This window comes from Hyla sarda, unplaced genomic scaffold, assembly GCF_029499605.1.
Source record: "Hyla sarda isolate aHylSar1 unplaced genomic scaffold, aHylSar1.hap1 scaffold_685, whole genome shotgun sequence".
Classification (NCBI taxonomy): Eukaryota; Metazoa; Chordata; class Amphibia; order Anura; family Hylidae; genus Hyla; species Hyla sarda.
In genome coordinates, this window is record NW_026610702.1 from 94,460 (window position 1) to 109,082 (window position 14,623).

The 14,623-nt window shown below is 45.7% G+C and overlaps 6 non-coding genes across 6 annotated transcripts; all 6 read left to right on the forward strand.

Moving 5' to 3' along the window:
- Positions 1 to 1,263: 1,263 nt before the first annotated feature.
- On the forward strand, positions 1,264 to 1,454 carry LOC130343533 (U2 spliceosomal RNA). Its single transcript, XR_008882834.1, has one exon. It is a non-coding gene; the product is annotated as a U2 spliceosomal RNA (small nuclear RNA).
- Positions 1,455 to 3,543: 2,089 nt separating this feature from the next.
- LOC130343534 (U2 spliceosomal RNA) lies at positions 3,544 to 3,734 on the forward strand. Its single transcript, XR_008882835.1, has one exon. It is a non-coding gene; the product is annotated as a U2 spliceosomal RNA (small nuclear RNA).
- A 2,098-nt stretch (positions 3,735 to 5,832) lies between these two features.
- On the forward strand, positions 5,833 to 6,023 carry LOC130343535 (U2 spliceosomal RNA). The gene has a single exon (XR_008882836.1). It is a non-coding gene; the product is annotated as a U2 spliceosomal RNA (small nuclear RNA).
- Positions 6,024 to 8,122: 2,099 nt separating this feature from the next.
- LOC130343536 (U2 spliceosomal RNA) lies at positions 8,123 to 8,313 on the forward strand. The gene has a single exon (XR_008882837.1). It is a non-coding gene; the product is annotated as a U2 spliceosomal RNA (small nuclear RNA).
- A 2,091-nt stretch (positions 8,314 to 10,404) lies between these two features.
- Positions 10,405 to 10,595, forward strand: LOC130343537 (U2 spliceosomal RNA). The gene has a single exon (XR_008882838.1). It is a non-coding gene; the product is annotated as a U2 spliceosomal RNA (small nuclear RNA).
- A 2,101-nt stretch (positions 10,596 to 12,696) lies between these two features.
- LOC130343538 (U2 spliceosomal RNA) lies at positions 12,697 to 12,887 on the forward strand. The gene has a single exon (XR_008882839.1). It is a non-coding gene; the product is annotated as a U2 spliceosomal RNA (small nuclear RNA).
- Positions 12,888 to 14,623: the final 1,736 nt, after the last annotated feature.

The window sequence follows — 14,623 nt, forward strand, 5'->3', positions numbered from 1 at the left end:
CTTTTTATGTATTCAGCACCTATGTATAATGTTGTAAAAATGCTCTAGAAGCTAAAGTCGCAGAAATGTCACACATATTTGGCCTGCAACTTTCTGTGCGACAAATTCAGACAGGAAAAATCAGTATAAATCCTTAGAAAATTATCCCCCAGTGTCTCCATCTGCTGGCGGTATTGAATAAGCATTGCTGCACTGATGGGGTATGCATTAGACGAAAAAAAAGAAGAAAAAGAAGAATAATACGCCCAGAAAAGAGGCGAAAAGGAGAAAAACGTAAAAAAACGTGAAAAAAAAGTAAGAGGAAGAGAAGGGAAAAAAAGGTGGAAATGGGTTTAAAAGTGATTTCGGCGGAGAAATATATATATATATATATATATATATATATATATACGCGCACACACACACATATATATAAACGTATTCTCCGTTGAGATATTGCAGCCGCTGCTGTGTCTAGGCCCAGGAGCCTTAGCACTGTGCTGTGATGTCACTCAATACCACTGACATCACTAGGTGTAAACAACATCTCTCCTTTGCTGTGTATGTGACTATGGAGCTGTTTGGTGATGTCGTCTATTATGGCCTTCATAGAAGCAACAGGAGATTGTTGCATCCATCTAGAACCCTCAGAACTACAGTGCTATGATGTCACTCACTTCCACAGGCCTTGCAGAGTGTAAACAACAACAACCCAGCTTTGTTGTGTATGTAACCATAGGGATTTGTGATGTCACCTAGAACCTTCACAGCAGCGACAGCTTTATGAGGAGCATCAGCACTGCTCTGCCTGAGCAGAACCATCACCGCCATAGGTTGTCAAATAACCCGGATTTAACCCACACAGGTAAGTCCAATGGGGTGCAGGCATGTCCTCTATGCTTACAGCTTCCCGTGGGTGTTGGTTTGATACCGTTTGGGGACAGCCAAGGAGGCATCTGCAGGCAACAAAGGTAGGTGTGTGCTTGTGTGTGTGTTTCCTATGCAGATCCTAAGCCCAGTGTCACATGCAAGTAGGAGGAGTAAGAAGGGTTCCTGGCAAATCCGGGTTATGGATTGCATTTAAAAAGGCCCCGTGGGAGTGCAATGGGCCCCTGTCTTGCTGCTTAGCAATAATGGTATGGGTTTAGGTTCTGCTGTGTGTACTGGTGGTTGACTGCCCCCCAGCCCAGAGTGTGCATGGAAAATTGTCTGGCAGCCTCCCTGACAGCAAGCAGTGATAGTGCCCATGAAGGGGACCTTGTTGGGCCCGCCCCTTTCACGGTTATCGCTTCTCGGCCTTTTGGCTAAGATCAAGTGTAGTATCTGTTCTTATCAGTTTAATATCTGATACGTCCCCTATCTGGGGACCATATATTAAATGGATTTTTGAGAACGGGGGCCGATTTCGAAGCTTGCTTCCGTCGCCCTATGCATTGACCCGATATGGCAGTATCTTCGGGTACAGTGCACCACCCCCTTACAGGGTTAAAAAGAAAGATTCCTACTTTCATTGCTACCTGCTTGCTGGCTAGCCAGCTAGCCAGCCCTGTGGGCCTTGCTGCTGCAGCCAAAAAACAAAAGGTGGTGCTGCTGCTGCTGCTGCTTCTGCTGCTTCTGCTTCTGCTTGTGTCTGGCCCCTGTTGGAGCGTCCAGGCACAGGACTTCTGCTGCTGCTGACTAAATGGCCTCCTTAATTGGATCATTTGAGTAGCCAGCACACCTGTGCAGGTAGGGCATGACATGATAGGCAGCTGCCTTGATAGCGGGTGGGTGCTGAATGTTCCTAATTGACAAAATAAGATTAATGCTTATGAAGAAATATAAAATCTCATCCCTTCCCCAATATCGCGCCACACCCCTACCCCTTAATTCCCTGGTTGAACTTGATGGACATATGTCTTTTTTCGACCGTACTAACTATGTAACTATGTAACATAACATGGGGGGGGGTCTCCTGGCTGTTCACACAGGTGTGTCATTGCTGTACATTGACCATGCATTGCTTCTGTGGTATTGCAAAGGCAAAGACAAATGCTTCCAGCCATCCATTGCACTAATGGATTGGTCATCAGCTGGCTGTCTATGTCCCGCATCAATATAGACCAAAGTACAGAGGGTTAGGCTATGCTATTGTGCACCTACCTGATGCATCAGAAGGTGCGAGGCCCTTGCTAAATTCTGTGCACAGACTTTGAGATCTATACTTTAGACTGTATCTAAACCTGCTCCAACATGGACTGACATTCTGGCCTACTTTCAGCCGATGCGACTTGTCTGTCGCTGAACAGTCGCTTTTTATGTATTCAGCACCTATGTATAATGTTGTAAAAATGCTCTAGAAGCTAAAGTCGCAGAAATGTCACACATATTTGGCCTGCAACTTTCTGTGCGACAAATTCAGACAGGAAAAATCAGTATAAATCCTTAGAAAATTATCCCCCAGTGTCTCCATCTGCTGGCGGTATTGAATAAGCATTGCTGCACTGATGGGGTATGCATTAGACGAAAAAAAAGAAGAAAAAGAAGAATAATACGCCCAGAAAAGAGGCGAAAAGGAGAAAAACGTAAAAAAACGTGAAAAAAAAGTAAGAGGAAGAGAAGGGAAAAAAAGGTGGAAATGGGTTTAAAAGTGATTTCGGCGGAGAAATATATATATATATATATATATATATATATATATATATATATATACGCGCACACACACACATATATATAAACGTATTCTCCGTTGAGATATTGCAGCCGCTGCTGTGTCCAGGCCCAGGAGCCTTAGCACTGTGCTGTGATGTCACTCAATACCACTGACATCACTAGGTGTAAACAACATCTCTCCTTTGCTGTGTATGTGACTATGGAGCTGTTTGGTGATGTCGTCTATTATGGCCTTCATAGAAGCAACAGGAGATTGTTGCATCCATCTAGAACCCTCAGAACTACAGTGCTATGATGTCACTCACTTCCACAGGCCTTGCAGAGTGTAAACAACAACAACCCAGCTTTGTTGTGTATGTAACCATAGGGATTTGTGATGTCACCTAGAACCTTCACAGCAGCGACAGCTTTATGAGGAGCATCAGCACTGCTCTGCCTGAGCAGAACCATCACCGCCATAGGTTGTCAAATAACCCGGATTTAACCCACACAGGTAAGTCCAATGGGGTGCAGGCATGTCCTCTATGCTTACAGCTTCCCGTGGGTGTTGGTTTGATACCGTTTGGGGACAGCCAAGGAGGCATCTGCAGGCAACAAAGGTAGGTGTGTGCTTGTGTGTGTGTTTCCTATGCAGATCCTAAGCCCAGTGTCACATGCAAGTAGGAGGAGTAAGAAGGGTTCCTGGCAAATCCGGGTTATGGATTGCATTTAAAAAGGCCCCGTGGGAGTGCAATGGGCCCCTGTCTTGCTGCTTAGCAATAATGGTATGGGTTTAGGTTCTGCTGTGTGTACTGGTGGTTGACTGCCCCCCAGCCCAGAGTGTGCATGGAAAATTGTCTGGCAGCCTCCCTGACAGCAAGCAGTGATAGTGCCCATGAAGGGGACCTTGTTGGGCCCGCCCCTTTCACGGTTATCGCTTCTCGGCCTTTTGGCTAAGATCAAGTGTAGTATCTGTTCTTATCAGTTTAATATCTGATACGTCCCCTATCTGGGGACCATATATTAAATGGATTTTTGAGAACGGGGGCCGATTTCGAAGCTTGCTTCCGTCGCCCTATGCATTGACCCGATATGGCAGTATCTTCGGGTACAGTGCACCACCCCCTTACAGGGTTAAAAAGAAAGATTCCTACTTTCATTGCTACCTGCTTGCTGGCTAGCCAGCTAGCCAGCCCTGTGGGCCTTGCTGCTGCAGCCAAAAAACAAAAGGTGGTGCTGCTGCTGCTGCTTCTGCTGCTTCTGCTTCTGCTTGTGTCTGGCCCCTGTTGGAGCGTCCAGGCACAGGACTTCTGCTGCTGCTGACTAAATGGCCTCCTTAATTGGATCATTTGAGTAGCCAGCACACCTGTGCAGGTAGGGCATGACATGATAGGCAGCTGCCTTGATAGCGGGTGGGTGCTGAATGTTCCTAATTGACAAAATAAGATTAATGCTTATGAAGAAATATAAAATCTCATCCCTTCCCCAATATCGCGCCACACCCCTACCCCTTAATTCCCTGGTTGAACTTGATGGACATATGTCTTTTTTCGACCGTACTAACTATGTAACTATGTAACATAACATGGGGGGGGGGGGGGGGGTCTCCTGGCTGTTCACACAGGTGTGTCATTGCTGTACATTGACCATGCATTGCTTCTGTGGTATTGCAAAGGCAAAGACAAATGCTTCCAGCCATCCATTGCACTAATGGATTGGTCATCAGCTGGCTGTCTATGTCCCGCATCAATATAGACCAAAGTACAGAGGGTTAGGCTATGCTATTGTGCACCTACCTGATGCATCAGAAGGTGCGAGGCCCTTGCTAAATTCTGTGCACAGACTTTGAGATCTATACTTTAGACTGTATCTAAACCTGCTCCAACATGGACTGACATTCTGGCCTACTTTCAGCCGATGCGACTTGTCTGTCGCTGAACAGTCGCTTTTTATGTATTCAGCACCTATGTATAATGTTGTAAAAATGCTCTAGAAGCTAAAGTCGCAGAAATGTCACACATATTTGGCCTGCAACTTTCTGTGCGACAAATTCAGACAGGAAAAATCAGTATAAATCCTTAGAAAATTATCCCCCAGTGTCTCCATCTGCTGGCGGTATTGAATAAGCATTGCTGCACTGATGGGGTATGCATTAGACGAAAAAAAAGAAGAAAAAGAAGAATAATACGCCCAGAAAAGAGGCGAAAAGGAGAAAAACGTAAAAAAACGTGAAAAGAAAGTAAGAGGAAGAGAAGGGAAAAAAAGGTGGAAATGGGTTTAAAAGTGATTTCGGCGGAGAAATATATATATATATATATATATATATATATATATATATATATATATATACGCGCACACACACACATATATATAAACGTATTCTCCGTTGAGATATTGCAGCCGCTGCTGTGTCCAGGCCCAGGAGCCTTAGCACTGTGCTGTGATGTCACTCAATACCACTGACATCACTAGGTGTAAACAACATCTCTCCTTTGCTGTGTATGTGACTATGGAGCTGTTTGGTGATGTCGTCTATTATGGCCTTCATAGAAGCAACAGGAGATTGTTGCATCCATCTAGAACCCTCAGAACTACAGTGCTATGATGTCACTCACTTCCACAGGCCTTGCAGAGTGTAAACAACAACAACCCAGCTTTGTTGTGTATGTAACCATAGGGATTTGTGATGTCACCTAGAACCTTCACAGCAGCGACAGCTTTATGAGGAGCATCAGCACTGCTCTGCTTGAGCAGAACCATCACCGCCATAGGTTGTCAAATAACCCGGATTTAACCCACACAGGTAAGTCCAATGGGGTGCAGGCATGTCCTCTATGCTTACAGCTTCCCGTGGGTGTTGGTTTGATACCGTTTGGGGACAGCCAAGGAGGCATCTGCAGGCAACAAAGGTAGGTGTGTGCTTGTGTGTGTGTTTCCTATGCAGATCCTAAGCCCAGTGTCACATGCAAGTAGGAGGAGTAAGAAGGGTTCCTGGCAAATCCGGGTTATGGATTGCATTTAAAAAGGCCCCGTGGGAGTGCAATGGGCCCCTGTCTTGCTGCTTAGCAATAATGGTATGGGTTTAGGTTCTGCTGTGTGTACTGGTGGTTGACTGCCCCCCAGCCCAGAGTGTGCATGGAAAATTGTCTGGCAGCCTCCCTGACAGCAAGCAGTGATAGTGCCCATGAAGGGGACCTTGTTGGGCCCGCCCCTTTCACGGTTATCGCTTCTCGGCCTTTTGGCTAAGATCAAGTGTAGTATCTGTTCTTATCAGTTTAATATCTGATACGTCCCCTATCTGGGGACCATATATTAAATGGATTTTTGAGAACGGGGGCCGATTTCGAAGCTTGCTTCCGTCGCCCTATGCATTGACCCGATATGGCAGTATCTTCGGGTACAGTGCACCACCCCCTTACAGGGTTAAAAAGAAAGATTCCTACTTTCATTGCTACCTGCTTGCTGGCTAGCCAGCTAGCCAGCCCTGTGGGCCTTGCTGCTGCAGCCAAAAAACAAAAGGTGGTGCTGCTGCTGCTGCTTCTGCTGCTTCTGCTTCTGCTTGTGTCTGGCCCCTGTTGGAGCGTCCAGGCACAGGACTTCTGCTGCTGCTGACTAAATGGCCTCCTTAATTGGATCATTTGAGTAGCCAGCACACCTGTGCAGGTAGGGCATGACATGATAGGCAGCTGCCTTGATAGCGGGTGGGTGCTGAATGTTCCTAATTGACAAAATAAGATTAATGCTTATGAAGAAATATAAAATCTCATCCCTTCCCCAATATCGCGCCACACCCCTACCCCTTAATTCCCTGGTTGAACTTGATGGACATATGTCTTTTTTCGACCGTACTAACTATGTAACTATGTAACATAACATGGGGGGGGGGGGGGGGGGGGTCTCCTGGCTGTTCACACAGGTGTGTCATTGCTGTACATTGACCATGCATTGCTTCTGTGGTATTGCAAAGGCAAAGACAAATGCTTCCAGCCATCCATTGCACTAATGGATTGGTCATCAGCTGGCTGTCTATGTCCCGCATCAATATAGACCAAAGTACAGAGGGTTAGGCTATGCTATTGTGCACCTACCTGATGCATCAGAAGGTGCGAGGCCCTTGCTAAATTCTGTGCACAGACTTTGAGATCTATACTTTAGACTGTATCTAAACCTGCTCCAACATGGACTGACATTCTGGCCTACTTTCAGCCGATGCGACTTGTCTGTCGCTGAACAGTCGCTTTTTATGTATTCAGCACCTATGTATAATGTTGTAAAAATGCTCTAGAAGCTAAAGTCGCAGAAATGTCACACATATTTGGCCTGCAACTTTCTGTGCGACAAATTCAGACAGGAAAAATCAGTATAAATCCTTAGAAAATTATCCCCCAGTGTCTCCATCTGCTGGCGGTATTGAATAAGCATTGCTGCACTGATGGGGTATGCATTATACGAAAAAAAAGAAGAAAAAGAAGAATAATACGCCCAGAAAAGAGGCGAAAAGGAGAAAAACGTAAAAAAACGTGAAAAAAAAGTAAGAGGAAGAGAAGGGAAAAAAAGGTGGAAATGGGTTTAAAAGTGATTTCGGCGGAGAAATATATATATATATATATATATATATATATATATATATATATATATACGCGCACACACACACATATATATAAACGTATTCTCCGTTGAGATATTGCAGCCGCTGCTGTGTCCAGGCCCAGGAGCCTTAGCACTGTGCTGTGATGTCACTCAATACCACTGACATCACTAGGTGTAAACAACATCTCTCCTTTGCTGTGTATGTGACTATGGAGCTGTTTGGTGATGTCGTCTATTATGGCCTTCATAGAAGCAACAGGAGATTGTTGCATCCATCTAGAACCCTCAGAACTACAGTGCTATGATGTCACTCACTTCCACAGGCCTTGCAGAGTGTAAACAACAACAACCCAGCTTTGTTGTGTATGTAACCATAGGGATTTGTGATGTCACCTAGAACCTTCACAGCAGCGACAGCTTTATGAGGAGCATCAGCACTGCTCTGCCTGAGCAGAACCATCACCGCCATAGGTTGTCAAATAACCCGGATTTAACCCACACAGGTAAGTCCAATGGGGTGCAGGCATGTCCTCTATGCTTACAGCTTCCCGTGGGTGTTGGTTTGATACCGTTTGGGGACAGCCAAGGAGGCATCTGCAGGCAACAAAGGTAGGTGTGTGCTTGTGTGTGTGTTTCCTATGCAGATCCTAAGCCCAGTGTCACATGCAAGTAGGAGGAGTAAGAAGGGTTCCTGGCAAATCCGGGTTATGGATTGCATTTAAAAAGGCCCCGTGGGAGTGCAATGGGCCCCTGTCTTGCTGCTTAGCAATAATGGTATGGGTTTAGGTTCTGCTGTGTGTACTGGTGGTTGACTGCCCCCCAGCCCAGAGTGTGCATGGAAAATTGTCTGGCAGCCTCCCTGACAGCAAGCAGTGATAGTGCCCATGAAGGGGACCTTGTTGGGCCCGCCCCTTTCACGGTTATCGCTTCTCGGCCTTTTGGCTAAGATCAAGTGTAGTATCTGTTCTTATCAGTTTAATATCTGATACGTCCCCTATCTGGGGACCATATATTAAATGGATTTTTGAGAACGGGGGCCGATTTCGAAGCTTGCTTCCGTCGCCCTATGCATTGACCCGATATGGCAGTATCTTCGGGTACAGTGCACCACCCCCTTACAGGGTTAAAAAGAAAGATTCCTACTTTCATTGCTACCTGCTTGCTGGCTAGCCAGCTAGCCAGCCCTGTGGGCCTTGCTGCTGCAGCCAAAAAACAAAAGGTGGTGCTGCTGCTGCTGCTTCTGCTGCTTCTGCTTCTGCTTGTGTCTGGCCCCTGTTGGAGCGTCCAGGCACAGGACTTCTGCTGCTGCTGACTAAATGGCCTCCTTAATTGGATCATTTGAGTAGCCAGCACACCTGTGCAGGTAGGGCATGACATGATAGGCAGCTGCCTTGATAGCGGGTGGGTGCTGAATGTTCCTAATTGACAAAATAAGATTAATGCTTATGAAGAAATATAAAATCTCATCCCTTCCCCAATATCGCGCCACACCCCTACCCCTTAATTCCCTGGTTGAACTTGATGGACATATGTCTTTTTTCGACCGTACTAACTATGTAACTATGTAACATAACATGGGGGGGGGGGGGGGGTCTCCTGGCTGTTCACACAGGTGTGTCATTGCTGTACATTGACCATGCATTGCTTCTGTGGTATTGCAAAGGCAAAGACAAATGCTTCCAGCCATCCATTGCACTAATGGATTGGTCATCAGCTGGCTGTCTATGTCCCGCATCAATATAGACCAAAGTACAGAGGGTTAGGCTATGCTATTGTGCACCTACCTGATGCATCAGAAGGTGCGAGGCCCTTGCTAAATTCTGTGCACAGACTTTGAGATCTATACTTTAGACTGTATCTAAACCTGCTCCAACATGGACTGACATTCTGGCCTACTTTCAGCCGATGCGACTTGTCTGTCGCTGAACAGTCGCTTTTTATGTATTCAGCACCTATGTATAATGTTGTAAAAATGCTCTAGAAGCTAAAGTCGCAGAAATGTCACACATATTTGGCCTGCAACTTTCTGTGCGACAAATTCAGACAGGAAAAATCAGTATAAATCCTTAGAAAATTATCCCCCAGTGTCTCCATCTGCTGGCGGTATTGAATAAGCATTGCTGCACTGATGGGGTATGCATTAGACGAAAAAAAAGAAGAAAAAGAAGAATAATACGCCCAGAAAAGAGGCGAAAAGGAGAAAAACGTAAAAAAACGTGAAAAGAAAGTAAGAGGAAGAGAAGGGAAAAAAAGGTGGAAATGGGTTTAAAAGTGATTTCGGCGGAGAAATATATATATATATATATATATATATATATATATATATATATACGCGCACACACACACATATATATAAACGTATTCTCCGTTGAGATATTGCAGCCGCTGCTGTGTCCAGGCCCAGGAGCCTTAGCACTGTGCTGTGATGTCACTCAATACCACTGACATCACTAGGTGTAAACAACATCTCTCCTTTGCTGTGTATGTGACTATGGAGCTGTTTGGTGATGTCGTCTATTATGGCCTTCATAGAAGCAACAGGAGATTGTTGCATCCATCTAGAACCCTCAGAACTACAGTGCTATGATGTCACTCACTTCCACAGGCCTTGCAGAGTGTAAACAACAACAACCCAGCTTTGTTGTGTATGTAACCATAGGGATTTGTGATGTCACCTAGAACCTTCACAGCAGCGACAGCTTTATGAGGAGCATCAGCACTGCTCTGCTTGAGCAGAACCATCACCGCCATAGGTTGTCAAATAACCCGGATTTAACCCACACAGGTAAGTCCAATGGGGTGCAGGCATGTCCTCTATGCTTACAGCTTCCCGTGGGTGTTGGTTTGATACCGTTTGGGGACAGCCAAGGAGGCATCTGCAGGCAACAAAGGTAGGTGTGTGCTTGTGTGTGTGTTTCCTATGCAGATCCTAAGCCCAGTGTCACATGCAAGTAGGAGGAGTAAGAAGGGTTCCTGGCAAATCCGGGTTATGGATTGCATTTAAAAAGGCCCCGTGGGAGTGCAATGGGCCCCTGTCTTGCTGCTTAGCAATAATGGTATGGGTTTAGGTTCTGCTGTGTGTACTGGTGGTTGACTGCCCCCCAGCCCAGAGTGTGCATGGAAAATTGTCTGGCAGCCTCCCTGACAGCAAGCAGTGATAGTGCCCATGAAGGGGACCTTGTTGGGCCCGCCCCTTTCACGGTTATCGCTTCTCGGCCTTTTGGCTAAGATCAAGTGTAGTATCTGTTCTTATCAGTTTAATATCTGATACGTCCCCTATCTGGGGACCATATATTAAATGGATTTTTGAGAACGGGGGCCGATTTCGAAGCTTGCTTCCGTCGCCCTATGCATTGACCCGATATGGCAGTATCTTCGGGTACAGTGCACCACCCCCTTACAGGGTTAAAAAGAAAGATTCCTACTTTCATTGCTACCTGCTTGCTGGCTAGCCAGCTAGCCAGCCCTGTGGGCCTTGCTGCTGCAGCCAAAAAACAAAAGGTGGTGCTGCTGCTGCTGCTTCTGCTGCTTCTGCTTCTGCTTGTGTCTGGCCCCTGTTGGAGCGTCCAGGCACAGGACTTCTGCTGCTGCTGACTAAATGGCCTCCTTAATTGGATCATTTGAGTAGCCAGCACACCTGTGCAGGTAGGGCATGACATGATAGGCAGCTGCCTTGATAGCGGGTGGGTGCTGAATGTTCCTAATTGACAAAATAAGATTAATGCTTATGAAGAAATATAAAATCTCATCCCTTCCCCAATATCGCGCCACACCCCTACCCCTTAATTCCCTGGTTGAACTTGATGGACATATGTCTTTTTTCGACCGTACTAACTATGTAACTATGTAACATAACATGGGGGGGGGGGGGGGGTCTCCTGGCTGTTCACACAGGTGTGTCATTGCTGTACATTGACCATGCATTGCTTCTGTGGTATTGCAAAGGCAAAGACAAATGCTTCCAGCCATCCATTGCACTAATGGATTGGTCATCAGCTGGCTGTCTATGTCCCGCATCAATATAGACCAAAGTACAGAGGGTTAGGCTATGCTATTGTGCACCTACCTGATGCATCAGAAGGTGCGAGGCCCTTGCTAAATTCTGTGCACAGACTTTGAGATCTATACTTTAGACTGTATCTAAACCTGCTCCAACATGGACTGACATTCTGGCCTACTTTCAGCCGATGCGACTTGTCTGTCGCTGAACAGTCGCTTTTTATGTATTCAGCACCTATGTATAATGTTGTAAAAATGCTCTAGAAGCTAAAGTCGCAGAAATGTCACACATATTTGGCCTGCAACTTTCTGTGCGACAAATTCAGACAGGAAAAATCAGTATAAATCCTTAGAAAATTATCCCCCAGTGTCTCCATCTGCTGGCGGTATTGAATAAGCATTGCTGCACTGATGGGGTATGCATTAGACGAAAAAAAAGAAGAAAAAGAAGAATAATACGCCCAGAAAAGAGGCGAAAAGGAGAAAAACGTAAAAAAACGTGAAAAAAAAGTAAGAGGAAGAGAAGGGAAAAAAAGGTGGAAATGGGTTTAAAAGTGATTTCGGCGGAGAAATATATATATATATATATATATATATATATATATATATATATATATATATATACGCGCACACACACACATATATATAAACGTATTCTCCGTTGAGATATTGCAGCCGCTGCTGTGTCCAGGCCCAGGAGCCTTAGCACTGTGCTGTGATGTCACTCAATACCACTGACATCACTAGGTGTAAACAACATCTCTCCTTTGCTGTGTATGTGACTATGGAGCTGTTTGGTGATGTCGTCTATTATGGCCTTCATAGAAGCAACAGGAGATTGTTGCATCCATCTAGAACCCTCAGAACTACAGTGCTATGATGTCACTCACTTCCACAGGCCTTGCAGAGTGTAAACAACAACAACCCAGCTTTGTTGTGTATGTAACCATAGGGATTTGTGATGTCACCTAGAACCTTCACAGCAGCGACAGCTTTATGAGGAGCATCAGCACTGCTCTGCCTGAGCAGAACCATCACCGCCATAGGTTGTCAAATAACCCGGATTTAACCCACACAGGTAAGTCCAATGGGGTGCAGGCATGTCCTCTATGCTTACAGCTTCCCGTGGGTGTTGGTTTGATACCGTTTGGGGACAGCCAAGGAGGCATCTGCAGGCAACAAAGGTAGGTGTGTGCTTGTGTGTGTGTTTCCTATGCAGATCCTAAGCCCAGTGTCACATGCAAGTAGGAGGAGTAAGAAGGGTTCCTGGCAAATCCGGGTTATGGATTGCATTTAAAAAGGCCCCGTGGGAGTGCAATGGGCCCCTGTCTTGCTGCTTAGCAATAATGGTATGGGTTTAGGTTCTGCTGTGTGTACTGGTGGTTGACTGCCCCCCAGCCCAGAGTGTGCATGGAAAATTGTCTGGCAGCCTCCCTGACAGCAAGCAGTGATAGTGCCCATGAAGGGGACCTTGTTGGGCCCGCCCCTTTCACGGTTATCGCTTCTCGGCCTTTTGGCTAAGATCAAGTGTAGTATCTGTTCTTATCAGTTTAATATCTGATACGTCCCCTATCTGGGGACCATATATTAAATGGATTTTTGAGAACGGGGGCCGATTTCGAAGCTTGCTTCCGTCGCCCTATGCATTGACCCGATATGGCAGTATCTTCGGGTACAGTGCACCACCCCCTTACAGGGTTAAAAAGAAAGATTCCTACTTTCATTGCTACCTGCTTGCTGGCTAGCCAGCTAGCCAGCCCTGTGGGCCTTGCTGCTGCAGCCAAAAAACAAAAGGTGGTGCTGCTGCTGCTGCTTCTGCTGCTTCTGCTTCTGCTTGTGTCTGGCCCCTGTTGGAGCGTCCAGGCACAGGACTTCTGCTGCTGCTGACTAAATGGCCTCCTTAATTGGATCATTTGAGTAGCCAGCACACCTGTGCAGGTAGGGCATGACATGATAGGCAGCTGCCTTGATAGCGGGTGGGTGCTGAATGTTCCTAATTGACAAAATAAGATTAATGCTTATGAAGAAATATAAAATCTCATCCCTTCCCCAATATCGCGCCACACCCCTACCCCTTAATTCCCTGGTTGAACTTGATGGACATATGTCTTTTTTCGACCGTACTAACTATGTAACTATGTAACATAACATGGGGGGGGGGGGGGGGGGGTCTCCTGGCTGTTCACACAGGTGTGTCATTGCTGTACATTGACCATGCATTGCTTCTGTGGTATTGCAAAGGCAAAGACAAATGCTTCCAGCCATCCATTGCACTAATGGATTGGTCATCAGCTGGCTGTCTATGTCCCGCATCAATATAGACCAAAGTACAGAGGGTTAGGCTATGCTATTGTGCACCTACCTGATGCATCAGAAGGTGCGAGGCCCTTGCTAAATTCTGTGCACAGACTTTGAGATCTATACTTTAGACTGTATCTAAACCTGCTCCAACATGGACTGACATTCTGGCCTACTTTCAGCCGATGCGACTTGTCTGTCGCTGAACAGTCGCTTTTTATGTATTCAGCACCTATGTATAATGTTGTAAAAATGCTCTAGAAGCTAAAGTCGCAGAAATGTCACACATATTTGGCCTGCAACTTTCTGTGCGACAAATTCAGACAGGAAAAATCAGTATAAATCCTTAGAAAATTATCCCCCAGTGTCTCCATCTGCTGGCGGTATTGAATAAGCATTGCTGCACTGATGGGGTATGCATTAGACGAAAAAAAAGAAGAAAAAGAAGAATAATACGCCCAGAAAAGAGGCGAAAAGGAGAAAAACGTAAAAAAACGTGAAAAAAAAGTAAGAGGAAGAGAAGGGAAAAAAAGGTGGAAATGGGTTTAAAAGTGATTTCGGCGGAGAAATATATATATATATATATATATATATATATATATATATATATACGCGCACACACACACATATATATAAACGTATTCTCCGTTGAGATATTGCAGCCGCTGCTGTGTCCAGGCCCAGGAGCCTTAGCACTGTGCTGTGATGTCACTCAATACCACTGACATCACTAGGTGTAAACAACATCTCTCCTTTGCTGTGTATGTGACTATGGAGCTGTTTGGTGATGTCGTCTATTATGGCCTTCATAGAAGCAACAGGAGATTGTTGCATCCATCTAGAACCCTCAGAACTACAGTGCTATGATGTCACTCACTTCCACAGGCCTTGCAGAGTGTAAACAACAACAACCCAGCTTTGTTGTGTATGTAACCATAGGGATTTGTGATGTCACCTAGAACCTTCACAGCAGCGACAGCTTTATGAGGAGCATCAGCACTGCTCTGCCTGAGCAGAACCATCACCGCCATAGGTTGTCAAATAACCCGGATTTAACCCACACAGGTAAGTCCAATGGGGTGCAGGCATGTCCTCTATGCTTACAGCTTCCCGTGGGTGTTGGTTT